Source organism: Triturus cristatus, chromosome 11, assembly GCF_964204655.1.
Source record: "Triturus cristatus chromosome 11, aTriCri1.1, whole genome shotgun sequence".
Taxonomy (NCBI): domain Eukaryota; kingdom Metazoa; phylum Chordata; class Amphibia; order Caudata; family Salamandridae; genus Triturus; species Triturus cristatus.
The window spans coordinates 830,963,536-830,989,562 of NC_140594.1; positions in this window are offsets into that span (position 1 = coordinate 830,963,536).

The following is a 26,027-nucleotide window of genomic DNA, read 5'->3' on the forward strand; positions in this document are numbered from 1 at the left end:
GCCATTGGGAGTAGTTTGGAAAATACTTCCAGGTTTGTTGACTCATTCTTATGTCCAATGGTAAAATTACTGCCTTCATTCATTCAAGATACAGGCGATTTTCTAAAAAGCATTTATGATGTACCATGGGAAGATGACATGTTGCTAATGACTATTGATGTCACCACGCTCTATACGAGTATCAAACATCAAGATGGCCTTAATGCCATCAAACATTATTTGGGGACAAGACCAATTTCTCTATGGGCTCATAGTCAAATGTTATGCTCTATGGTGGAATGTTGCCTTAAGAATAATTTTTTTCTCTTCAATGGGGAATTGTTCCACCAACTCTGTGGCACTGCGATGGGCACCTGCTTCGCCCCCAGCTATGCAAATTTGCATATGGGCTGGTGGGAGGAGCAGGTGGTCCGCCGGCGGTGCCGGGAGGAATGGGACAATAACATCCTCCATTGGGGTCGATTTATTGATGATTTATTTATCATATGGAGGGGAACGGAAACATCAGCCAATAATTTTGTCAATAAACTCCAGATTAACAATCTCAACCTAAAGTTCACAAGTACTGTGAGCAAGAATGAAGTGAAATTTTTAGACCTTATGGTTTATGTGAAGAATGGTCACTTGCATACACAGATATTCCGTAAACCAACGGCAGGAAACACGTTGCTACATGCGACAAGTTTCCATCCCAGCAACCTCATCAGAAGCATTCCATATGGGGAATGTTTAAGAACAGTACGTAATTGTAGTGAAGCTGACATTGGGGAAATAGAATTACAGACCTTACGTTCCCGTTTTAAATTCAGAGGATATGGGGATGAGTGCATTCAGAGTGCAATTCAGAAGGTCAAATCTAAAACAAGAGAAGAAATTCTATTTCAACCATCTGAAACCAGCAAACGTAAACAGAAACAACTACAAGATTCCAATGAGTGTAGACTGGTGACTTCATTCAATAAACAACATGGGCAAGTGCGCAGTATTTTATTGAAACATTGGAATTTGATACGCAATGACCCGATTCTGGGTCAAATGGTATCAAATAAACCCTTAATAACGTTTAGAAGAGCCAAATCATTCAAGCAAATGTTGGTGAGTAATATGGCACCAAAATCTTTGATGCAGCCCCCCAAAACATCATGGTTAAAACGTCAAGATGGATTCATCAGATGTTTGAAGTGTAAAGCATGTCAGCATGGCATCAACACAAAGAAGTTTACAACAGGCTGCTCGAGAATAGAGTAGAATATCAGAGGGCAGTTTAACTGTAAAACGGAATTTGCTGTGTACGTGCTGAGCTGCCCATGCAAACTTCAGTACGTGGGCAGTACAATTCTTCCTGTCCACAAGAGAATACTTCAGCATCTAAGGGCCATCAAAAATGTTGATAGAGCATACCCGGTGGCACGACATTTTGCAGTTTGTCATGGAAGTGATGTGACGGGTTTATCGTACTTTGTCATTGATGCGATCCCACCCAATGTGAGGGGTGGAGATAGACAGAAAGATCTAAGAAAACTGGAATCACGGTATATTGTGGAATTAAACAGTAAAGCACCAATTGGCCTTAATATTGAAGAAGATCTGTACACACATTTATAGGCCCTGTATTGAGCTTAAATTACCCTTTCTGGAGTTTCCGTTTTTAAACAATTTAAAACATCATAGTTTATCATTTATTATTTTATGTATTTTTTGTTTTGTCAATAAGGAGTTGATAAGCTGATTTAATTCACTATATTTTTTTAATATGTGAGGTATTCTGTTATAGGACGAGCAAAACACAATCAGTTTGCCCACTGGGGCTGAATTAGAGTTACTGGTCAATTGACATTTTAAGCCCACATGGGCATGTTGAATATTATAATCGTTACTTGATGTATGTTGCTTTTCCAGAAAAAGGACCGTGTTTGATAAAGTCATGCCACAATACAAATTGTAATTGTAGATCTGCCAATGTGGTCTACATTTTAATGTACTGTGTTTAATTTGCGTGATATTTAGCCTGATTTCAATTCATTTGTCCGTAACAGGCAGCAAACTACGAGTCTTTTTTCGTTTACATTTGTTTTGTAGCCCTCACATGACCGTATCACGTGCACAGCATAAATGGTGGAATTGTTTGACAAAACTTTGTTGGTGAACAAGCCTGCAGGTTCAGGCGAAACGCGTCCGACATAGCCACTAATTAAACCCTGGCTGGATTTGTCAAAGACATTGCGTCGTGTCCTTTTGTTCTGAGAGGAGTGTCTGTACGTATTTAGCGGACCGAGCTTGGTGGTTCGCCTGACGACGCACCCGCTGATCTGGAGTTTGCGGTGGCTGTTTCCAAGCAACGTGGTGAAGGATATATTTATATATATATATATATATATATATATATATATATATATATATATATATATATATATATATATATATATATATATATATATATATATATATATATATAGATATCCAACAACAAAGTTAACCCATTTGGAAGAGCCAACTCGCAGGTAGGTGAAATCTCCGTTTATTATGCAGTTTGTCAGCTCAGTGGAGGGAAACAAAGTCCAAAAGCATTGATGAGCCTGACGCGTTTCATGCTTCTCGAGCATTTCTTCAGAGGCTTGTGAACATCTCGTGGAGCACTGGTTAATTACATCTTGAACACCTGCCCCAGTGGGCGTTGGCTCTCCCAGAGCCTGCTGGTGTTTGTAGTTTCATTCGTTTTGCTTCAGTGAGCTGCTCTCTTGAAATGTAAATGTTCAAAAATAAAACCACTGTGGGTCTGGAAATCGTTCCTCTGACTCTGGGCTGCATATTTAAAAACTTGCACCACGGCCTTCCTGCCCTTAACACTGCTTGCCAGGTGACTGCAGCTCGGTCCACTTTTATGTGGCAGGGCTCTTCCCCGACCGGGATCAGGCTGTAAACAAATCCAACAACAAAGTTACCCCATTTGGAAGAGCCAACTCGCAGGTAGGTGAAATCTCCGTTTATTATGCAGTTTGTCAGCTCAGTGGAGGGAAACAAAGTCCAAAAGCATTGATGAGCCTGACGCGTTTCATGCTTCTCGAGCATTTCTTCAGAGGCTTGTGAACATCTCGTGGAGCACTGGTTAATTAAATCTTGAACACCTGCCCCAGTGGGCGTTGGCTCTCCCAGAGCCTGCTGGTGTTTGTAGTTTCATTCGTTTTGCTTCAGTGAGCTGCTCTCTTGAAATGTAAATGTTCAAAAATAAAACCACTGTGGGTCTGGAAATCGTTCCTCTGACTCTGGGCTGCATATTTAAAAACTTGCACCACGGCCTTCCTGCCCTTAACACTGCTTGCCAGGTGACTGCAGCTCGGTCCACTTTTATGTGGCAGGGCTCTTCCCCGACCGGGATCAGGCCGTAAACAAATCCAACAACAAAGTTACCCCATTTGGAAGAGCCAACTCGCAGGTAGGTGAAATCTCCGTTTATTATGCAGTTTGTCAGCTCAGTGGAGGGAAACAAAGTCCAAAAGCATTGATGAGCCTGACGCGTTTCATGCTTCTCGAGCATTTCTTCAGAGGCTTGTGAACATCTCGTGGATCACTGGTTAATTAAATCTTGAACACCTGCCCCAGTGGGCGTTGGCTCTCCCAGAGCCTGCTGGTGTTTGTTGTTTCATTCGTTTTGCTTCAGTGAGCTGCTCTCTTGAAATGAAAATGTTCAAAAATAAAACCACTGTGGGTCTGGAAATCGTTCCTCTGACTCTGGGCTGCATATTTAAAAACTTGCACCACGGCCTTCCTGCCCTTAACACTGCTTGCCAGGTGACTGCAGCTCGGTCCACTTTTATGTGGCAGGGCTCTTCCCCGACCGGGATCAGGCCGTAAACAAATCCAACAACAAAGTTACCCCATTTGGAAGAGCCAACTCGCAGGTAGGTGAAATCTCCGTTTATTATGCAGTTTGTCAGCTCAGTGGAGGGAAACAAGGTCCAAAAGCATTGATGAGCCTGACGCGTTTCATGCTTCGCGAGCATTTCTTCAGAGGCTTGTGAACATCTCGTGGAGCACTGGTTAATTAAATCTTGAACACCTGCCCCAGTGGGCGTTGGCTCTCCCAGAGCCTGCTGGTGTTTGTAGTTTCATTCGTTTTGCTTCAGTGAGCTGCTCTCTTGAAATGTAAATGTTCAAAAATAAAACCACTGTGGGTCTGGAAATCGTTCCTCTGACTCTGGGCTGCATATTTAAAAACTTGCACCACGGCCTTCCTGCCCTTAACACTGCTTGCCAGGTGACTGCAGCTCGGTCCACTTTTATGTGGCAGGGCTCTTCCCCGACCGGGATCAGGCCGTAAACAAATCCAACAACAAAGTTACCCTATTTGGAAGAGCTGCAGTCACCTGGCAAGCAGTGTTAAGGGCAGGAAGGCCGTGGTGCAAGTTTTTAAATATGCAGCCCAGAGTCAGAGGAACGATTTCCAGACCCACAGTGGTTTAATTTTTGAACATTTTCATTTCAAGAGAGCAGCTCACTGAAGCAAAACGAATTAAACTACAAACACCAGCAGGCTCTGGGAGAGCCAACGCCCACTGGGGCAGGTGTTCAAGATTTAATTAACCAGTGCTCCACGAGATGTTCACAAGCCTCTGAAGAAATGCTCGAGAAGCATGAAACGCGTCAGGCTCATCAATGCTTTTGGACTTTGTTTCCCTCCACTGAGCTGACAAACTGCATAATAAACGGAGATTTCACCTACCTGCGAGTTGGCTCTTCCAAATGGGGTAACTTTGTTGTTGGATTTGTTTACGGCCTGATCCCGGTCGGGGAAGAGCCCTGCCACATAAAAGTGGACCGAGCTGCAGTCACCTGGCAAGCAGTGTTAAGGGCAGGAAGGCCGTGGTGCAAGTTTTTAAATATGCAGCCCAGAGTCAGAGGAACGATTTCCAGACCCACAGTGGTTTTATTTTTGAACATTTTCATTTCAAGAGAGCAGCTCACTGAAGCAAAACGAATGAAACAACAAACACCAGCAGGCTCTGGGAGAGCCAACGCCCACTGGGGCAGGTGTTCAAGATTTAATTAACCAGTGATCCACGAGATGTTCACAAGCCTCTGAAGAAATGCTCGAGAAGCATGAAACGCGTCAGGCTCATCAATGCTTTTGGACTTTGTTTCCCTCCACTGAGCTGACAAACTGCATAATAAACGGAGATTTCACCTACCTGCGAGTTGGCTCTTCCAAATGGGGTAACTTTGTTGTTGGATTTGTTTACGGCCTGATCCCGGTCGGGGAAGAGCCCTGCCACATAAAAGTGGACCGAGCTGCAGTCACCTGGCAAGCAGTGTTAAGGGCAGGAAGGCCGTGGTGCAAGTTTTTAAATATGCAGCCCAGAGTCAGAGGAACGATTTCCAGACCCACAGTGGTTTTATTTTTGAACATTTTCATTTCAAGAGAGCAGCTCACTGAAGCAAAACGAATGAAACAACAAACACCAGCAGGCTCTGGGAGAGCCAACGCCCACTGGGGCAGGTGTTCAAGATTTAATTAACCAGTGATCCACGAGATGTTCACAAGCCTCTGAAGAAATGCTCGAGAAGCATGAAACGCGTCAGGCTCATCAATGCTTTTGGACTTTGTTTCCCTCCACTGAGCTGACAAACTGCATAATAAACGGAGATTTCACCTACCTGCGAGTTGGCTCTTCCAAATGGGGTAACTTTGTTGTTGGATTTGTTTACGGCCTGATCCCGGTCGGGGAAGAGCCCTGCCACATAAAAGTGGACCGAGCTGCAGTCACCTGGCAAGCAGTGTTAAGGGCAGGAAGGCCGTGGTGCAAGTTTTTAAATATGCAGCCCAGAGTCAGAGGAACGATTTCCAGACCCACAGTGGTTTTATTTTTGAACATTTACATTTCAAGAGAGCAGCTCACTGAAGCAAAACGAATGAAACTACAAACACCAGCAGGCTCTGGGAGAGCCAACGCCCACTGGGGCAGGTGTTCAAGATTTAATTAACCAGTGCTCCACGAGATGTTCACAAGCCTCTGAAGAAATGCTCGAGAAGCATGAAACGCGTCAGGCTCATCAATGCTTTTGGACTTTGTTTCCCTCCACTGAGCTGACAAACTGCATAATAAACGGAGATTTCACCTACCTGCGAGTTGGCTCTTCCAAATGGGGTAACTTTGTTGTTGGATTTGTTTACGGCCTGATCCCGGTCGGGGAAGAGCCCTGCCACATAAAAGTGGACCGAGCTGCAGTCACCTGGCAAGCAGTGTTAAGGGCAGGAAGGCCGTGGTGCAAGTTTTTAAATATGCAGCCCAGAGTCAGAGGAACGATTTCCAGACCCACAGTGGTTTTATTTTTGAACATTTACATTTCAAGAGAGCAGCTCACTGAAGCAAAACGAATGAAACTACAAACACCAGCAGGCTCTGGGAGAGCCAACGCCCACTCGGGCAGGTGTTCAAGATTTAATTAACCAGTGCTCCACGAGATGTTCACAAGCCTCTGAAGAAATGCTCGAGAAGCATGAAACGCGTCAGGCTCATCAATGCTTTTGGACTTTGTTTCCCTCCACTGAGCTGACAAACTGCATAATAAACGGAGATTTCACCTACCTGCGAGTTGGCTCTTCCAAATGGGGTAACTTTGTTGTTGGATATATATATATATATATATATATATATATATATATATATATATATTACCTACTGGCGGTCGCCAGTAGGTAGTTATAGTTAGGACCCCTTTTCCATAGGAAATCCGCAACATTCTATTTTGAATAACTTTGGCGCCGGTCGATGAATCCTCGCGAATTTCTCAAAATAGGTGGGGCGCTACGCTCCGCTCCTACCCTGAAAGTCTCGGGGGGATACGTCAAGCGGGGGCTGAGATAAAAGGGGGGTCCCAAAACGCATTTTTCCCATGCATTTTTCCATAGGACCTTTAGAACGAGCTACAGCCCGAACGGCTGAACAGAATTACTAGAAATTTGGCAGAGAGGTAGTCCCTATGTCAAGGAAGTGCCTTTTGTAGGTCTGGTGTAAATCTGTTCAGTAGTTCCTGAGAAAATAGCATTTAAATCAATATATATATGTGGGCGGAGCCTAACCACACATCTCATCCTGAGATCTGATTGGCTGTCAGCACTTCATCCAAGAAGTGTTGGCAGCCATCTTGGGACCAATATACATGATAGCAGCTCATTAAAAAGCATTGCAGTTAATAGAAGATTTTAAGACTTTAGTTACATTATAAATCATTTGTTGATGGTACCATACTCATTTTAGGAATTGTGGTATGTTCTAAGGTGATTTCACCATGTGAAAAAGCCTTCTGCTGGGATATCATGATTGAGAGAAAAATATTTTCTCATGCTTTTACCACAGAGGTTTGGAAGGTGATCTATAAGCTAAACTGAGAGCTTATTTTCTGTAAATTCACATTATCTTTCTCAGTCATGTGAGAATGAAGTCTGACATTCTCAGTAAAACATGTACATCCAACAAGGGCAGAGACTGTCAGTTGATTCCTTTGTGTTCTACTGCAGCTTTCCAGAGTGTTCCAAAGAACTACTAGAGCGCTAACCGTCCTACTTATGATAAATGTATGGCACACCTGAAGCCATCTTGCTTGGATTAAAGTGGTAACTCTTAAAACATTTAATTTAAAAAGGAACAAAATGAGGGGGTTCATTTTTCCATAAAAAGTATGATTAGTGCTGCAGAAAGAAAAATTAGGGCACATTTTGAGTGACTTCTCAAATCCTGGCATGCAGACTGAAACATGCACTTTCAATACCAGCAGCAGTTTTCCCTGGTGAGCAGTAGCTTTACTACAGTGATCTAATGAGCAAAAAGAGTGCTAACATTCTGATTTTATGGCAAATGTGTGACACATTTGAATGCCTTCTTGATGGAATCAAAGTAAAAAACTGAAAGTATTTCCTACTGAGGAGACTGCAGTAAATGAGGAAATTAGGAAACTTCATAACAAATAAGTCTCCCAAGATGGCCACCAGAGACAAAAGAGCCCAAATGTAGCCCAAATATCACCCAGATGTAGCCCAAGTATAGCCCAATGACAGAATGTCCAAGAATGTTCTTAAAAACAACTAGAGCACTTACTGTCTTCATTATGACAAAAGTATGGCACACCTGAAGCCATCTTGATTGGAATAAACTGGTAACACTTAAAACATTTAATTTAAAAAGGAACACAATGAGGGGGTTCATTTTGCCATAGAAATTATGATTAATGCTGAAGAAAGAAAATGAGGGCACATTTTGAGTGACTTCTCAAATCCTCTTCTATTTCATTAAAAAATTCTGACATGCAGACTGAAACATGCACTTTTAATACCAGGAGCAGACTTCCATGGTGAACAGTAGTTTTACTACAGTGATCTAATGAGCAACTAGAGTGCTAACATTCAGAATTCATGGCAAATGTGTGACATATCTGAATACCTTCATGATGGAATCAAAGTAAAAAACTGAAAGCATTTCCGACTGAGGAGACTGCAGTACATGAGGAAATTAGGAAACTTCATAACAAATAAATCTCCCAAGATGGCCACCGGAGACAAAAGAGCCCAAATGTAGCCCAAAATCACCCAGATATAGCCCAAATATAGCCCAATGACAGAAGTGTGCAAAACACTTATTATTTTGTGTTTTTGCAGTGTTATATAGTGCAGACTTGTCAGGTATTGGAGTGCTTTACATGAGCATTGGTTACATCACACAAGAACAAATTAATTTTGGTTGTAGACATGGGGAGACTAAGTGATTTGACCAGAATCACAGAATGTCGAGCTGAAGCAGAAACTTCAACCTGGTTCCCCAGTTGCAAAGTCTGCAGTTCTGGAAGTAACACCACATCCTCTCCCCTAAGTGCAACATTTAATCAAGTTGTCAACTAGATAAAAAAACATAAAGATAACAAATAATTTAAAAGTGCTTTGTCGCTATTTGAAAACTCAGAAAATATGTCCTTATTTTAGTCTTTTAGAGCACTAACCATAATTTTGATGCCAATAAGACCCTCTCATATATGTAATTTCTAAAGGAATGCTCTAGGTATTACAGTTTTGATTACATCAAGATGATGTCAGGCGTTCCACACTTTTGTAATAAATATAGAATGTTAGCAATCTAGTTGTTCATTAGGATACTGTTGAGAGGCAGAGGCCAGGGGCACGGACTCTGAAAATTGAAGGCAGGTAGGAGGGTGCAAAGGCAACAATTTAACCACACTGAGCAGGCAGGAAGGGCCGTGGAAGCACAACAGACTATGGAGGGCAGTGGAAAGGGGGGCAGGGGCAACAAACCAACAATACAGGACTTGCAAGAGAGGCTGTTGGAGGGAAGATCTATTACGGGTCAAGGAAGCTAGGGGCGGTCCCCAGAGCCCCGGGAGCCACCACAGAACTGAGCAGGAGAGTGAGTCAGGGACAAAAGGGGCACCTTAATTTGAGCCGGGGTGCCTAGGAACGCTTGCTCCAAAAATGAAGAAAACAGACTTATGAGACATGGAATTGGAGGCAGAATACAATGGCAGTTTAATGAGAAGATGCAACTTCAAAGAAACCGCAGAATAGAGACATAAAGTACAAAATACAGAATCCAGATAATCATACAGCTGTCATGATATTCTCTGTATCTCAATTAATGGACTGACAGAGAGAGAGAGAAAACACATCTATAAATGCATCATGAGAAACAAGTTACACCAAGGAAAATGTTACCTAGGGACACTCACATTTACTCTTAGAGCAAGCATTCCTGCAATTACAATACAACATCTTTTAAATGCAAAAGTAAAGAGAACAATGGTTAAACATAACATGACATTTCATATAGGTAAAATAGAATAAGATACTTCAAGCAAAGCAGAGCAAGACATTTTAAGCAAAGGAAGACAAGAGCTCCCAGTTCTTGGGGAAAACCTGCACAGCCTGTTAACCTACATACAGACGGCGAGGTTGTCCGTCGATATCTGTGGGTGCTCCCTTTTTATATCATTTTATGGGCTCCTTTGCACGCTACATCTACCTACGTATGCTACCCAAAAGCTTCGTCTGCAGATTTTACCAGACATTTCGTCATTTACCCACTTAATGCTGACAATGGACTGGGTGAAAAGGTCAGTCTCTCAGGCCAATCGCTTATCGTAAGTTCCATAGAGCAAGCAGAAAATAATGAGTATTGTACAGGAATTCAATATATTCATGTATAAAATCTCCTCAGTTCTCCTAACTTGACGCTCTGCGGTTGCCACTTCCTTAAAAGCGGGAAACGTGCCCAGGAAGCAAGTACCAGTCCAGGATGCAGCCTACTGTATGTCGACAGCTTCAGGGGGATGTTGAACTTTGATACCGAGCACGGAGCACTCGGGTAGGGTGGGGGCTACTAGTTTGGAGCAGAAGGCCTCGCAGACCTGCCTTCAGACTGCTATACACTAAAATTGCAGAGCTATGGTCAATTTAACAAAGAGGCCTACATATTGAATAGAAGGGCCTACACAGGGGTTTTATGCTGGCTGAGTGGTAAGGATGTCTCAGGATAATTATATAGCAACACAGGACCCGCTGGTCAATTTAATACGGCCTACAAATGCGGCTGGCAGGGCAAGGACAAGGGTCTCATACTTCAGGTGTGGACAGAACGGGCCAGGGGCCCCCTGTGATACAAAATCTACCCTCCTTCAAGGCTGTGGCAATGTAATAGACCATTGTGGGCAGAAGGAAGAGGCAATGGTAGTACAACCATACATGCCAACAGACCCGATTCAGCCAGGAAACGTCCAATGTTTTTAAGCTCAAATGGGCTTTATTTGATCTGTCTCCTGTCTACAATATCCTCTTTTTCAATGTAACTCAAAGGGGAAAATCAATACCCCAGTTTTTTTTCAAAATCTCCCTCTTACCAAGTTCAAAATGTTCGCAAGTATGGTACATTGGATCATGGAAGGAAATGGGATAGGGACATGGACTTGGATAACAGAGGACAGGAGAGACATGGAGAGGTGCACCAAACTGACCCTGCAGGGCAGGCATCAGGGTTTGCAGCAGCACAATACACCACACAGGGCATGCAGGACGGGAGTGCAGCACAACAATCCATAGAAAGCAAGAGGGAGGGGACAGGACCATGCACATGGACAACAGAGAACAGAGGGGCAAGAGGCAATGGTAGCTAGCTGACCATAATGGACAGACAGGAGAGAAGGCTGCAGCATAACAGGCCATAAAGGGCAGGAGGGACGGATCAGGGGCATTACAATGGAACAGACAAGCCAGGAGGGTGGGAGTAGGGGTCTGTACATGTAAACAGAGGGCTGGGGGCAAGGGGGCAGGGCAGGAGCAGCAAGATGGCCATGGAGGTCAGGCAGGATGGGCACTAGAAGCAAGACACAACATGAAGAGCAACAGTGAGACTGTGATGGCATACACACAGACCATGGAGGGAAGGTGGGAGGGGGTAAGGGGCAGCTAACTGACCACACAGGGCAGGTGGGAGGGGCCATGGCAGCACAGAAGACCATGCATGGCAAGTGGGAGGGTTAGTGGCAGCACAATGGCTATGATGGGCAAGAAGGAGGGTGCAGGGGCATGCACAAAGGACGATGGAGGATAGAAGGGAGGGTCAGGACCTGTGCACAGACAAGAAAGTTCAGGGGAAGGGGCCTCACAACAGACCACACGGGGCAGGCAGGAGGAGCAGTTGCAGCACAACAGACCAGGGAGGGCAGAAGGGTGTGGCAGTACAATGGACCATGTAGGACAGGAGGAAGAGGATAGAGGCATGGCATGTGGACAGGCAGGGTGGAGGTGGCAGGGACAGGTTACAGTCATCTGACAATGCTAGGCAGGTGGGAGGGGAGTGGCAGCTCAACAGAACACTCAGAGTAGATAGGAGTGGCAGGTCCATGGGACATGGTGGGCAAAAAGGATGGAGCAGGGGCATGCACAAAGACATCGGAGGGCAGGGGGAAGGAGAATAGGGGCAGCATCCTAAGCACAGAGTTTAAGCAGGAGGTCAATGATGGGGCATAGAATTGGGCAATGGAGGGCAGGAGGAGTGGACTGGTACATCATACTAAATTGAGGGCAGTGGCAGCACATCAGACCATACATGGCAGGAGGGAGGAGGCTAGTCCATGGATTCACACAACAGAGGATAGGGAGGAGGGGGACGGGGCAGCAAGCTAACTGTTCAGAGAAGGCGGGTATTAGAAACTTTATTGTTTTTAAAACATTTTGTCTGTGCAAACTACTTAAAATATGAACAAGTATGCAGCATAATCTCACTTTTATTCAGGAAGAAGAAGACGTTAGTGACTGTGACTCCGGGCTCACTTGGCAAAAACACCCCCTGACCCTCCACCCCCTATCGCAAAATGTAATGCCCGTGAAAAGGGTAGGTGAACACAGTGTTATATAGAACATAGTCCTGAGAGCACGATTGAAAATGAAAACTAGATATAGTGTATGGTATAAACTATGCACCAAAAAGTGTGATATAAGATGAACCAGGCGTGAAATATAATATGCAATACATTGTGCGCAATGACAGATTCATTGGAGAGCGCGAGATAGCACAGGCACTAGCGCGTGCTATGCGATATGCGCCTTGGAGTGTAATATGCACAGGGCAGTGTTGTGTAACCTAACTAGTCTCTAAAGTTGTAATATAAAATATGTGCTGGGGAGTGTAACTTTGCATATGCACTGTGACAAAGATATGGATCCCAAATTGTAATATGTATGGCATAGCACTGTGCGTTATAACATAGGCATCGAGGAAGGCACGTTAGATGGGGCAATATAACCCGTGCGAAGACAAGTGTGGCATGACATTTTCACGGGGTGGTGTTACAGTGCACATGGGCTAGAGAGTGTCATAGCATATGCACTAGCTAGTGGAATACAATACAGAGGTGTGTGGCACTCGGCAGGCAATGGTGGGTGTAACACAGCATTGGGCTCTGTCAGGAGCGCGCTGTGACTCGCAAGTGATGTTCGTCCCCTTTCCAGAGAGTAAAATAAAAAGTATTACACATCCGGCAGTGGATGTGTGTTTTATTAACTGTGAGGGGGGTTTCTTGCATAGTTTTGGTCGAATTTTTGTCGAATCCCCTTTGAATGGCTTGGTGTGCATGTGTATTAAATGTGCCCGTCAATAGCTACCCATGTTTGTATAAATAAACGACAAGGGTGTCTACCGGGATTAGGCATGGTAGAGCATCAGACATGTCAGAGCTTCACTAGTGGTGTAAATACATTCCACGTGGATTAATTGCATGCATAGTCGCCTTTTAATGAATATCACGCAAATCGTCATGGTGATAGGTACGTACGGTTTGTCCAGCATGTCCTAGGCGTGTCTATAAATATATATTTTTTAAAAATAATAAAAAACAGTGGCCGGCCCTGGGGATTGGGGTCAAAAAAATATAATTAGGAGACAGGCCTGGGGGATGGGGTCATCAGGGCCAATAAATTAGAATAAGAAGGGGAACCACACAGCCCCCCTTCTTAAAAAAATAAAATAAATAAAAGACTGGCATCGTGCCGGAGGCCATGCCCCCTCCATGCAGCACTCTGCAAACGCGCCCCCAACAGGCATCTCCAGTATGCGCCAGGGAGCTGCGCTGCAGACAGGTGTTCTGAGGCCAAGCCCCTTTTTACACCTCTCTGCAACGCAGCTCTGTGGCGCTTACTGGAGGTACCTAGTGGTCTAGTGTGACCCTAGGGACCCTTAGGATTCAAGGGGACTTAATCTCTCAACTTAGAACAGCCACAGGGCGCGTTTACACAGTGGTGAAGGGAGGGGACGGGGCCTGAGGTGACGTGTGCAAACACGCACCATGGCACGTTTTAAATTGGGGATATAATTTCCCTTCAATACTGAGGGCCCCTGGGGGCTAACTAGCCCACCAAGTGCTTCCACCAAGTGCTTCCAGTAAGCGCCACTGAGCTGCATTGCAGAGAGGTGGTCCAGGCCGTGCCACTTTTTACACCTCTCCGCAACGCAGCTCTGTGGCACTTACTGGAGGTACCTAGTGGGCTAGTTGGACCCTAGGGACCCTCAGGACTCAAATGAACTTAATCTCCCAACTAAAAACGGACACAGGGCGTGTTTACACAATGGTGAAAGGAGGGGACGGGGCCTGAGTTAACGTGTGCAAAAACGCCCTGTGGCCTGTTTTAAGAGGTAGTTTTAATCCCCATGCCCTATTATATACTAGGGGCTTATAGAGGAGGTAAGGCTAATCACAGGGGGACCCCAACGCATAATGTTCCCTAGTGTATGTAGGTGTTTTCACTGTATTCTAAGTGTCTTTTAACATAGCACTGGCTCTAGGACTGGTTAGTCAGACTCAGTTACCACCAGTATCCGTCTGAAAAAGTTGAGGGTACAGGATGATTTTGCAACAAGGCTTCTTTCTGCTCTTCTTTTTGTTCTTTCTGCACGTTATCCTTCTTCCTGCACTTATCTTCGTATTTGAGGACTTCTGGTGCTTCTTTCTGCACTTCTTTTGTTTCTTTCTGTGCATTTTTTCTTCTTTCTTCACATGTCCTATCTCTGTAGGTATAGTTAGAAATTAGCATTTAAAAAACCTTTGAAATTAACAGAAAAAACCATAGGTTTCAGGCACGTTATAGTTAGGAATTAGCATTTAAAAAACCTCAGAAATTCACTGAAAAAACCATAGGTTTCAGGGGTGTTATAGTTAGCTGGACTTTTCACTTGTACAAAACCATTGAAATTCCCCCGTTATAGTTAGTTCAGCTAACTATAACTCGCCCGCCCGCAATGCACTGCTGATGACGTCACATATTACATCACTCATGACATGGTCAGTGACATCACTCATGACATCACTGATGACATCTCAAATGACATCACTGATGACATCACTGATGACATCATCCTTGTGATAGAGTGGCAGACCTCCTCTCACCCTAATATAACCTTTGATACACACATTCAAAAATAGAGACTAAAATTTTCAAAACAATGGACATACCAATACCAGTTACAACAACCTCTTCAGTAATTCTAAGATCCACATACACATCCACTCATTCACCAACTGTCCAATACAGTCACTCATACATGTACTCACTCATCATAGGTACTCATACACCTATACATCCTGTTACACAATGCCCCTCATCCATAGAGTTACTCACACACATAGTCACTCATGCTAATAAAGAATCAAACATACATTTACTTGCATATACAGTTATACACACACCACCACACTTACTTCTACGGAAACTTACACATACTTAGTCTTTTAAACAATCACTTATAGAAACACATACTTATTCATACAGGAACTCTTTCAATCTCTCACTCTCACATATACTCACATATATACACCAATAGTCACATATACTAGTTTAAAACATATGTAGTTACTCATAAAGACACTATTGAGACAGTCATTCACTCACTAACACACCCATACACACACTCATCCACCCATACAGTCCTGCACACATACTGTGTTCAACACATACCAACAGTGAGTCACTCATTCATGCACCTATGCACTACGTAATACCCCCACCGAACCATGCAGACACTCAGACTGATACTCAAAAAACCAACTAATAACCTATATAGACACCCATGTAGCTACTCACCAACCCATGCAGCCACTTATACACAAAGTGAGAGACTGATACAGATATTTACATATTTAAACATTACTCACTAAGCCATGTATTCACTATGATACACTTAATCAGTCAGTTACACAATCAATTTTTCAAAAACAAATCATCCATTTAGACACTTATATACCCATTTATTCTTCCATCGACCTTGAGATATACATATATAAAACATATTTAATTTTCAGAATAACACACATTCACTGGATGATGTCATCAGTGATGTCATCAGTGATGTCATTTGAGATGTCATCAGTGATGTAATATGTGACGTCATCAGCAGTGCATTGCGGGCGCGCGAGTTATAGTTAGCTGAACTAACTATAACGGGGGAATTTCAATGGTTTTGTACAAGTGAAAAGTCCAGCTAACTATAACACCCCTGAAACCTATGGTTTTTTCAGTGAATATATATATATATATATATATATATATATATATATTCCGATACGTGTGCTCTGCACTTGAAGGTGCACTCTGTGAACTGCAATCTGTTCGTTAGGGCAAAGCCAGCACTTCAACCTCGAGTGTTCGCCTGACGCGTTTCGGATGGTTCCTTACTCATAGGCTCACTCCAATAATTTGCGTATCAGCTGACACTCATTTGAATTCTCCAATGAGCTTCTTTCACCTTTTCCCAACGCCTGCTGGGACTTGTAGTGTCAGCCGCCGCCTCTTGCTCAAATGAGATTAGGTAAGTGTATAGTCCTTCGGTGCTGATTGCGCCGTGATGTGCCGCTGGTGTCCATATTAAATTCAGTTCCCCACAGATGGCGACGACATGTATTGCGCGCCGTGGCCCCATTTGGCAATCCTGGGGTGGTGCTACCTTCCTACGCCTGAGCAGGCGCGACAATATTCCGATACGTGTGCTCTGCACTTGAAGGTGCACTCTGTGAACTGCAATCTGTTCATTAGGGCAAAGCCAGCACTTCAACCTAGAGTGCACCTTCAAGTGCAGAGCACACGTATCGGAATATATATATATATATATATATATATATATATATATATATATATATATATATATATATATATATATACATATATATATATATATATATATATATATATATATTACCTACTGGCGATCGCCAGTAGGTAGTTATAGTTAGGACCCTGTTTCCATAGGAAAACCGCAACATTCTATTTTGAATAACTTTGGCGCCGGTCGACGAATCCTCGTGAAATTTTCAAAACTAATGGGGCGCTACGCTCCGCACCTACCCTGAAAGTCTCGGGGGGATTCGTCAAGCGGGGGCTGATAAAAAAGGGGGGTCCCAAAACGCGTTTTTCCCATGCATTTTTCCATAGGACCTTTAGACACAGCTACAGCCCGAACGGCTGAACAGAGTTACTTGAAATTTGGCAGAGAGGTAGTCTACAGGTCAAGGAAGTGCCTTTTGTAGGTCTGGTGTAAATCTGTTCAGTAGTTCCTGAGAAAATAGCATTTAAATCAATATATATATCTGTGGCAGCTTACGGTGCGCTTACCGTGCGCTTACGGTAAGCTTACCGTACGCGTACGGTGCCGTGCGCGAGCTCAAATCTGATTGGTTGTCACATGACTGTAAACATTCGAATCGGACGAAATCAGGAAGTGTCGGCCGCCATTTCGTGTGTTTCACACAGAAAAAAAAAGGGAGATAACTTGAAAAGGGGGCAAGGAAGAGAGTTACAGACCCCCTAACATTTGAAAGGGGGTCAAAGAAGGACAGAAAAGTTCAAAAAAAACATTTATTAATTTAAAAAAAAAATCGCGGGGTACGCGTACGGTAAGCTTACGGTAAGCTTACCGTACGCGTACGGTAGAAAAAAAAAAGAAAAAAAGAAATAAAATTCAGATTTAAGTGTTTAGATATTAGGGGGCTCTAAAAAGAGCCGTTGTGTTTATGAAGTGATTTTTTAGTGGTACCTACAAGTAAGTACCGATGCAGAGTCTAAGGTTCAAGAGGAAGACTCTGTTCCCTTCATCAGTGAAGTGTACACCATCTCCTCTATAAATGTCTTGCATGTCGTAACGCAAGTTGTTGTGGTAAATGGAACCCATACCATAGTCTCGGAGGAAAGCAGAAACAGATTTGTTGACGTGCTTTCTTGCTTTGTCAATCTGCGGACAAAAATGATTGGACCAGTTCCATTTTTGCCTTTGGCATATGTTAGAATACACAAAGGCAGTTTTAGGGAAAAGTGAAAAAAGTTGTGCAAAGGTCTCCTTCATAAGCATTTCCAGACCTACCCCAGTCAAAGTGCCTAGGTCATTGCCACCACAGTGCACTATTATGAGGTCAGGGTGTTGGATTTGCATGAAGGATTTCACCAATGGCATCAATTGGTGCCACTTTAACCCTCTCTGACCAATCCATTTAATGTCTACATTTGGCAAAGCAAGGTCTCTCACCATACCTGTTTTCTCTGCATACTTTTCACTCCAGAAGACATAGCTGTGCCCTACAATCCACACTGTGAACATCTTCAAAGGAGAACTGGATGCACTCAGGAGGTGTATTTCAGTAGAATGGGAAAAAGAAATGAAACACATTTTGGAAATGGAGGCATACATATTTTTTTTTAAATAAAAAGAACTCATTGGCTGTTTCATACCATTCTACACTAAAAACTAGGCTTTATGTGTCAATTTATAGAAGCATGTTTTGTATTGGTACAGAAAAATGTGTTACTAAAGAACAGTACTATGGATTTGCTGTTAGGTTTGAAAAGTCAAAAATGCTCTTTGGAAATGAAACATTGTGTGGTGAACTTCTGACCTAACTCCACACAGCAGTGTTCCATGAGCTGTTGCTATGGTAGCAGGCAGAAGTCAAGTTGGGGGAAGGGTACTAGGCAGAAGTCAAGTTGGGGGAAGGGTACTTTTGGAAAAGGGTTGATTTTCAACCAATAGAAATGTGTGATTACATTTGAAAAAAAGGGGGAAGCACTGAGATTTGAAATTAACATGTATATGTGTGGAAAAAGAGAGGGAAACTTTGCCATTATCTGGTTCTGCTGAGAGGAGAGAGGTGTACAGAACAGAGATCCTGGCTCTGATAATCTGCTGTTTGAGTGCCACATTTCTTTCACAACTAACTAATTTTAAAGGTGAGTTATGAGTTTGAGAGGGGATGTATGTGGTAAATTAAGAAATGAATAATAGAATTGGAATTCCTTTTGTTGAAGTTGTGTTTATCATTTTGTGTTTTGGGAGAAATTTAAATGTAAGGAACATGTAAAATAATATGGACTATGTTTTCACCATAAATTAAGGTGTACTGGTATAAATGAGGAATACTTTTAGGGTTTGAGGTTGCAGTCAGTAATGCAAATACATTCAGCATGACTAAGGCTGGTTGCCCTTGCTGGAGTGTAGTCAGTCACCCAGGTTACACATGTTGCTGGTCTCAAAAAGCTGTTTGGACATGTGCTGTTTTCAGAATCTGAAAAGTGGATTCAAAATGTGTCAGACTGTAAAAGTACTTATCACTTGCAAAAAAAGAGTAGTAAGTGTGCTTTGAAATTGGTAAAGAAATTTCGTTTTCTGCCTAATTACAAACCATGACTCTGTGTGCAAAGAGGAATTATAGACAGAGATTTATTGCGTATTACTCTGGTAATTTTACATTTGCATTAGTAGGAAAGGGGGAGCTATTTTTTCTGCAGAAGCAGACTCTTAGCACACACCCAGCTGCTTATCCTGTAGAATCATGCATAGTATTCACAACCGAGTGGGGTTTGAGGTTGCAGTCAGTAATGCAAATACATTCAGCATGACTAAGGCTGGTTGCCCTTGCTGGAGTGTAGTCAGTCACCCAGGTTACACATGTTGCTGGTCTCAAAAAGCTGTTTGGACATGTGCTGTTTTCAGAATCTGAAAAGTGGATTGAAAATGTGTCAGACTGTAAAAGTACTTATCACTTGCCAAAAAAGAGTAGTAAGTGTGCTTTCAAATTGGCAAAGAAATTTCGTTTTCTGCCTAATTTCAAACCATGACTCTGTGTGCAAAGAGGAATTATAGACAGAGATTTATTGCGTATTACTCTGGTAATTTTACATTTGCATTAGTAGGAAAAATGGGGGAGCTATTTTTTCAGCAGAAGCAGACTCTTAGCACACACCCAGCTGCTTATCCTGTAGAATCATGCATAGTATTCACAACCGAGTGGGGTTTGAGGTTGCAGTCAGTAATGCAAATACATTCAGCATGACTAAGGCTGGTTGCCCTTGCTGGAGTGTAGTCAGTCACCCAGGTTACACATGTTGCTGGTCTCCAAAAGCTGTTTGGACATGTGCTGTTTTCAGAATCTGAAAAGTGGATTCAAAATGTGTCTGACTGTAAAAGTACTTATCACTTGCCAAAAAAAGAGTAGTAAGTGTGCTTTCAAATTGGCAAAGAAATTTCGTTTTCTGCCTAATTTCAAACCATGTCTCTGTGTGCAAAGAGGAATTATAGACAGAGATTTATTGCGTATTACTCTGGTAATTTTACATTTGCATTAGTAGGAAAAAGGGGGAGCTATTTTTTCTGCAGAAGCAGACTCTTAGCACACACCCAGCTGCTTATCCTGTAGAATCATGCATAGTATTCACAACCGAGTGGGGTTTGAGGTTGCAGTCAGTAATGCAAATACATTCAGCATGACTAAGGCTGGTTGCCCTTGCTGGAGTGTAGTCAGTCACCCAGGTTACACATGTTGCTGGTCTCAAAAAGCTGTTTGAACATGTGCTGTTTTCAGAATCTGAAAAGTGGATTGAAAATGTGTCAGACTGTAAAAGTACTTATCACTTGCCAAAAAAAGAGTAGTAAGTGTGCTTTCAAATTGGCAAAGAAATTTCGTTTTCTGCCTAATTACAAACCATGACTCTGTGTGCAAAGAGGAATTATAGACAGAGATTTATTGCGTATTACTCTGGTAATTTTACATTTGCATTAGTAGGAAAGGGGGAGCTATTTTTTCAGCAGAAGCAGACTCTTAGCACACACCCAGCTGCTTATCCTGTAGAATCATGCATAGTATTCACAACCGAGTGGGGTTTGAGGTTGCAGTCAGTAATGCAAATACATTCAGCATGACTAAGGCTGGTTGCCCTTGCTGGAGTGTAGTCAGTCACCCAGGTTACACATGTTGCTGGTCTCAAAAAGCTGTTTGGACATGTGCTGTTTTCAGAATCTGAAAAGTGGATTCAAAATGTGTCAGACTGTAAAAGTACTTATCACTTGCCAAAAAAAGTGTAGTAAGTGTGCTTTCAAATTGGCAAAGAAATTTCGTTTTCTGCCTAATTTCAAACCATGTCTCTGTGTGCAAAGAGGAATTATAGACAGAGATTTATTGCGTATTACTCTGGTAATTTTACATTTGCATTAGTAGGAAAAAGGGGGAGCTATTTTTTCTGCAGAAGCAGACTCTTAGCACACACCCAGCTGCTTATCTTGTAGAATCATGCATAGTATTCACAACCGAGTGGGGTTTGAGGTTGCAGTCAGTAATGCAAATACATTCAGCATGACTAAGGCTGGTTGCCCTTGCTGGAGTGTAGTCAGTCACCCAGGTTACACATGTTGCTGGTCTCAAAAAGCTGTTTGGACATGTGCTGTTTTCAGAATCTGAAAAGTGGATTGAAAATGTGTCAGACTGTAAAAGTACTTATCACTTGCCAAAAAAAGAGTAGTAAGTGTGCTTTCAAATTGGCAAGGAAATTTCGTTTTCTGCCTAATTACAAACCATGACTCTGTGTGCAAAGAGGAATTATAGACAGAGATTTATTGCGTATTACTATGGTAATTTTACATTTGCATTAGTAGGAAAGGGGGAGCTATTTTTTCAGCAGAAGCAGACTCTTAGCACACACCCAGCTGCTTATCCTGTAGAATCATGCATAGTATTCACAACCGAGTGGGGTTTGAGGTTGCAGTCAGTAATGCAAATACATTCAGCATGACTAAGGCTGGTTGCCCTTGCTGGAGTGTAGTCAGTCACCCAGGTTACACATGTTGCTGGTCTCAAAAAGCTGTTTGGACATGTGCTGTTTTCAGAATCTGAAAAGTGGATTGAAAATGTGTCAGACTGTAAAAGTACTTATCACTTGCCAAAAAAAGAGTAGTAAGTGTGCTTTCAAATTGGCAAAGAAATTTCGTTTTCTGCCTAATTACAAACCATGACTCTGTGTGCAAAGAGGAATTATAGACAGAGATTTATTGCGTATTACTATGGTAATTTTACATTTGCATTAGTAGGAAAGGGGGAGCTATTTTTTCAGCAGAAGCAGACTCTTAGCACACACCCAGCTGCTTATCCTGTAGAATCATGCATAGTATTCACAACCGAGTGGGGTTTGAGGTTGCAGTCAGTAATGCAAATACATTCAGCATGACTAAGGCTGGTTGCCCTTGCTGGAGTGTAGTCAGTCACCCAGGTTACACATGTTGCTGGTCTCAAAAAGCTGTTTGGACATGTGCTGTTTTCAGAATCTGAAAAGTGGATTCAAAATGTGTCAGACTGTAAAAGTACTTATCACTTGCCAAAAAAAGAGTAGTAAGTGTGCTTTCAAATTGGCAAAGAAATTTCGTTTTCTGCCTAATTTCAAACCATGACTCTGTGTGCAAAGAGGAATTATAGACAGAGATTTATTGCGTATTACTCTGGTAATTTTACATTTGCATTAGTAGGAAAAATGGGGGAGCTATTTTTTCAGCAGAAGCAGACTCTTAGCACACACCCAGCTGCTTATCCTGTAGAATCATGCATAGTATTCACAACCGAGTGGGGTTTGAGGTTGCAGTCAGTAATGCAAATACATTCAGCATCACTAAGGCTGGTTGCCCTTGCTGGAGTGTAGTCAGTCACCCAGGTTACACATGTTGCTGGTCTCAAAAAGCTGTTTGGACATGTGCTGTTTTCAGAATCTGAAAAGTGGATTCAAAATGTGTCAGACTGTAAAAGTACTTATCACTTGCCAAAAAAAGAGTAGTAAGTGTGCTTTCAAATTGGCAAAGAAATTTCGTTTTCTGCCTGATTTCAAACCATGAATCTGTGTGCAAAGAGGAATGATAGACAGAGATTTATTGAGTATTACTCTGGTAATTTTACATTTGCATTAGTAGGAAAAATGGGGGAGCTATTTTTTCAGCAGAAGCAGACTCTTAGCACACACCCAGCTGCTTATCCTGTAGAATCATGCATAGTATTCACAACCGAGTGGGGTTTGAGGTTGCAGTCAGTAATGCAAATACATTCAGCATGACTAAGGCTGGTTGCCCTTGCTGGAGTGTAGTCAGTCACCCAGGTTACACATGTTGCTGGTCTCAAAAAGCTGTTTGGACATGTGCTGTTTTCAGAATCTGAAAAGTGGATTCAAAATGTGTCAGACTGTAAAAGTACTTATCACTTGCCAAAAAAAGAGTAGTAAGTGTGCTTTCAAATTGGCAAAGAAATTTCGTTTTCTTCCTAATTTCAAACCATGTCTCTGTGTGCAAAGAGGAATTATAGACAGAGATTTATTGCGTATTACTCTGGTAATTTTACATTTGCATTAGTAGGAAAAAGGGGGAGCTATTTTTTCTGCAGAAGCAGACTCTTAGCACACACCCAGCTGCTTATCTTGTAGAATCATGCATAGTATTCACAACCGAGTGGGGTTTGAGGTTGCAGTCAGTAATGCAAATACATTCAGCATGACTAAGGCTGGTTGCCCTTGCTGGAGTGTAGTCAGTCACCCAGGTTACACATGTTGCTGGTCTCAAAAAGCTGTTTGGACATGTGCTGTTTTCAGAATCTGAAAAGTGGATTGAAAATGTGTCAGACTGTAAAAGTACTTATCACTTGCCAAAAAAAGAGTAGTAAGTGTGCTTTCAAATTGGCAAAGAAATTTCGTTTTCTGCCTAATTACAAACCATGACTCTGTGTGCAAAGAGGAATTATAGACAGAGATTTATTGCGTATTACTATGGTAATTTTACATTTGCATTAGTAGGAAAGGGGGAGCTATTTTTTCAGCAGAAGCAGACTCTTAGCACACACCCAGCTGCTTATCCTGTAGAATCATGCATAGTATTCACAACCGAGTGGGGTTTGAGGTTGCAGTCAGTAATGCAAATACATTCAGCATGACTAAGGCTGGTTGCCCTTGCTGGAGTGTAGTCAGTCACCCAGGTTACACATGTTGCTGGTCTCAAAAAGCTGTTTGGACATGTGCTGTTTTCAGAATCTGAAAAGTGGATTGAAAATGTGTCAGACTGTAAAAGTACTTATCACTTGCCAAAAAAAGAGTAGTAAGTGTGCTTTCAAATTGGCAAAGAAATTTCGTTTTCTGCCTAATTACAAACCATGACTCTGTGTGCAAAGAGGAATTATAGACAGAGATGTATTGCGTATTACTCTGGTAATTTTACATTTGCATTAGTAGGAAAGGGGGAGCTATTTTTTCAGCAGAAGGAGACTCTTAGCACACACCCAGCTGCTTATCCTGTAGAATCATGCATAGTATTCACAACCGAGTGGGGTTTGAGGTTGCAGTCAGTAATGCAAATACATTCAGCATGACTAAGGCTGGTTGCCCTTGCTGGAGTGTAGTCAGTCACCCAGGTTACACATGTTGCTGGTCTCAAAAAGCTGTTTGGACATGTGCTGTTTTCAGAATCTGAAAAGTGGATTCAAAATGTGTCAGACTGTAAAAGTACTTATCACTTGCCAGAAAAAGAGTAGTAAGTGTGCTTTCAAATTGGCAAAGAAATTTCGTTTTCTGCCTAATTTCAAACCATGTCTCTGTGTGCAAAGAGGAATTATAGACAGAGATTTATTGCGTATTACTCTGGTAATTTTACATTTGCATTAGTAGGAAAAAGGGGGAGCTATTTTTTCTGCAGAAGCAGACTCTTAGCACACACCCAGCTGCTTATCTTGTAGAATCATGCATAGTATTCACAACCGAGTGGGGTTTGAGGTTGCAGTCAGTAATGCAAATACATTCAGCATGACTAAGGCTGGTTGCCCTTGCTGGAGTGTAGTCAGTCACCCAGGTTACACATGTTGCTGGTCTCAAAAAGCTGTTTGGACATGTGCTGTTTTCAGAATCTGAAAAGTGGATTGAAAATGTGTCAGACTGTAAAAGTACTTATCACTTGCCAAAAAAAGAGTAGTAAGTGTGCTTTCAAATTGGCAAAGAAATTTCGTTTTCTGCCTAATTACAAACCATGACTCTGTGTGCAAAGAGGAATTATAGACAGAGATTTATTGCGTATTACTATGGTAATTTTACATTTGCATTAGTAGGAAAGGGGGAGCTATTTTTTCAGCAGAAGCAGACTCTTAGCACACACCCAGCTGCTTATCCTGTAGAATCATGCATAGTATTCACAACCGAGTGGGGTTTGAGGTTGCAGTCAGTAATGCAAATACATTCAGCATGACTAAGGCTGGTTGCCCTTGCTGGAGTGTAGTCAGTCACCCAGGTTACACATGTTGCTGGTCTCAAAAAGCTGTTTGGACATGTGCTGTTTTCAGAATCTGAAAAGTGGATTGAAAATGTGTCAGACTGTAAAAGTACTTATCACTTGCCAAAAAAAGAGTAGTAAGTGTGCTTTCAAATTGGCAAAGAAATTTCGTTTTCTGCCTAATTACAAACCATGACTCTGTGTGCAAAGAGGAACTATAGACAGAGATTTATTGCGTATTACTATGGTAATTTTACATTTGCATTAGTAGGAAAGGGGGAGCTATTTTTTCAGCAGAAGCAGACTCTTAGCACACACCCAGCTGCTTATCCTGTAGAATCATGCATAGTATTCACAACCGAGTGGGGTTTGAGGTTGCAGTCAGTAATGCAAATACATTCAGCATGACTAAGGCTGGTTGCCCTTGCTGGAGTGTAGTCAGTCACCCAGGTTACACATGTTGCTGGTCTCAAAAAGCTGTTTGGACATGTGCTGTTTTCAGAATCTGAAAAGTGGATTCAAAATGTGTCAGACTGAAAAAGTACTTATCACTTGCCAAAAAAAGAGTAGTAAGTGTGCTTTCAAATTGGCAAAGAAATTTCGTTTTCTGCCTAATTTCAAACCATGAATCTGTGTGCAAAGAGGAATTATAGACAGAGATTTATTGCGTATTACTCTGGTAATTTTACATTTGCATTAGTAGGAAAAATGGGGGAGCTATTTTTTCAGCAGAAGCAGACTCTTAGCACACACCCAGCTGCTTATCCTGTAGAATCATGCATAGTATTCACAACCGAGTGGGGTTTGAGGTTGCAGTCAGTAATGCAAATACATTCAGCATGACTAAGGCTGGTTGCCCTTGCTGGAGTGTAGTCAGTCACCCAGGTTACACATGTTGCTGGTCTCAAAAAGCTGTTTGGACATGTGCTGTTTTCAGAATCT